Source organism: Portunus trituberculatus, chromosome 36 (genome assembly GCF_017591435.1).
Source record: "Portunus trituberculatus isolate SZX2019 chromosome 36, ASM1759143v1, whole genome shotgun sequence".
Lineage (NCBI taxonomy): Eukaryota > Metazoa > Arthropoda > Malacostraca > Decapoda > Portunidae > Portunus > Portunus trituberculatus.
In genome coordinates, this window is record NC_059290.1 from 7,046,594 (window position 1) to 7,049,093 (window position 2,500).

At 45.1% G+C, this 2,500-nt stretch overlaps 1 protein-coding gene across 1 annotated transcript in view; it reads left to right on the forward strand.

Moving 5' to 3' along the window:
* LOC123513461 (fibroblast growth factor receptor-like 1) overlaps positions 1-2,500 on the forward strand; it is a 138,140-nt gene that overhangs the window by 131,189 nt on the left and 4,451 nt on the right.

Consider the following 2,500-nt stretch of genomic DNA (forward strand, 5'->3'; position numbering starts at 1 on the left):
TAATTTGTCCTCCTACACTTTCCCCTTCCTAAAAACCTCCATCACCTCTTTTCTCTCCCTCTCCCCTTTCTCTCTCCCCTCACTCTCGCTCCCTCCCCATCTCCTTCACTACTTATTTCCCTTCTCTCCTTCACGCTCCTCTTTCCCTCACCACCTCCTTTCTTTCCCCTCCTCCTTTCCTCTTTCCTCCCTCCTTCATCTCCCCTCACCTCCCCTCTCCACTCTCCCGCCTCTTCCCTTCACTATCTCCTCTTTTCCTTTCACCTCTTTTCTCTCTTCTTCTTCCGTTACCTCCATCTTCTCTCTCGTCTACTCCCCTCATCTCCCCTCTCCGCTATCCCCTTCCTCTAGTTTCTTTCTTCTTCTTGTTCTTGTTCTTCTGTCTTCTTCTTTTTCTTCTTCTTCTTCTTTTTCTTTCTCTTCTTCCCTCTTCTTCTTCTTCTTCTTCTTCTTCTTCTTTTCTTCCCTTAACCTCTCTTTTCTCTCCCCTCATCCCTTACCTTCATCTTCCCTCTCTTCTATTCCCCTCATCTCCCCTTTTTACTATCCACCCTACTCCTTACACCGCCTCCCTCCTCTTCTATCCCTCCTCTTCTCCTCACTTCCCCTCTCCTCTCCTCCCCTCACCTCCCCTCACTCTTTTACCTGCACGACTTGGGAAATTATAGCGATTTTGAGACAGGGCATTTTCCACCTGAGAAATTACCTTACCTGTCACTCTGAACGCCTGTCACCTGTCACCTGTCACCTGATAGCGCACACACACACACACACACACACACACACACACACACACACACACACACCCACACACACCACACACCATCCTTACTTTAATATTTTTTTTCCTATTTTTTCTCCTTTTCCTCTTTCTCTCTTTTCATTTTTCTCTTTTTCTCTTTTTCTTCTTTTCTTTTTCTTCTTCTCTTTCGTCTTTTTTTGTTATTGTTAGTCTTTTCAATTCTCTCTCCTTCTCATCTTTCTCTTCTTTATTTTTCTTCTTCTTCTTCTTCTTCTTCTTATTATTATTATTATCATTTCTTCTTCTTCTCATCCTCCTCTTCCTCTTTTTATCATTGCTATTCTTTTATTTCTACTTTACTTTCTCCATTTCTCCTTCTCTATCATCATCATCCTTGCTCTAATTTCTCTTACTTTATCTTCCACCCTCCTCCTCCTCTCCTTCTCCTCCTCCTCCTCTCCTTCCTCCTCATTTTCTTTCTTTTTTTTATCATTTTTATTTTCTTTCTTCTTCCTCCTCCTCCTCTTTCTCCTCCTTCTATTTACTCCTCCCACACACCTCAACACCTTCACCTCCTCCACATACTCCCATCATCAGTTTCCTTCTCCACATTCTCCACTTCCCTCCACACTCCTCCACTTTCTAGTCTCCATACCAACTTAGTACCTCCACATCATCTATTTCCATCATCTTCCTGCTTTCCTTCCACTTGATAGCCTCCACTTTCTCTCCACGCCTCCTCCACCTCCTCCCACACGCCTCCTCCACCTCCTCCACTTCAATTTTTTACTAGTGGAAGGTTTTCATGTTTCCACTTGATGATTTAAAGTGGTGAAGTCGCCCCCCCCCTCTTCCACCTCCTCCACCATCCATCCACACCTGCTCCACATCTGTCTGCACATCTGCTACACCTTTACAAACCTGCCTTGCCTTTATATACACCTGTCATACTCTATATCCTACACACACACACACACACACACACACACACACACACACACACACACACACACACACACACACACACACACGTGCACACGCATTCAAAAGGCTAAACGAACACTCCTATTTTCTCTCTCTCTCTCTCTCTCTCTCTCTCTCTCTCTCTCTCTCTCTCTCTCTCTCTCTCTCTCTCTCTCTCTCTCTCTCTCTCTCCAGGTAATCAGTCATCGATAGAGCCTCGGGGGAAGATAGCGCCATAGAGTCTCCCTCGTCATTACTCTCCCTATTATCGTGTCATCACCCTCTTCTTCCTTCTCTTCTTCTTCTTCTTCTTCTTCTTCTTCTTCTTCTTCTTCTTCTTTTCTTTTATTATGGATTTTTCTGTTTTTTTTTTTTTTGTTGTTGAGATTTTTCGTCTATTTTTCCTTCTCCTCTCGCTCGTCCTCCTCCTCTTCCTCTTCCTCTTCCTCCTCCTCCTCTTTTCTCTTCTTCTTCTTCTTCTTCTTCTTCTTCTTCTCTTATTATTTTTACCTTCTCCTCCTCCTACTTCTACCCACTATCCTTCTCTTCTTCTTCCTCTTCCTCCTCCTCCTCCTCCTCCTCCTCCTCCTCCTCCTCCTCCTCCTCCTCCTCCTCCTCCTCCTCTTTCATTATCATCCTTGCTCCACTTCCTCTTATTTTATCACTTCATCAACCTCCTCCTCCCTCTTCCTTCCCCCCATCCTCCTCCTCCTCCTCCTCCTCCTCCTCCTCCTCCTCCTCCTCCTCCTCCTCTTTAGTCCTTCCTTTGTCCATTTCCCTATCTACCCTCTCCCT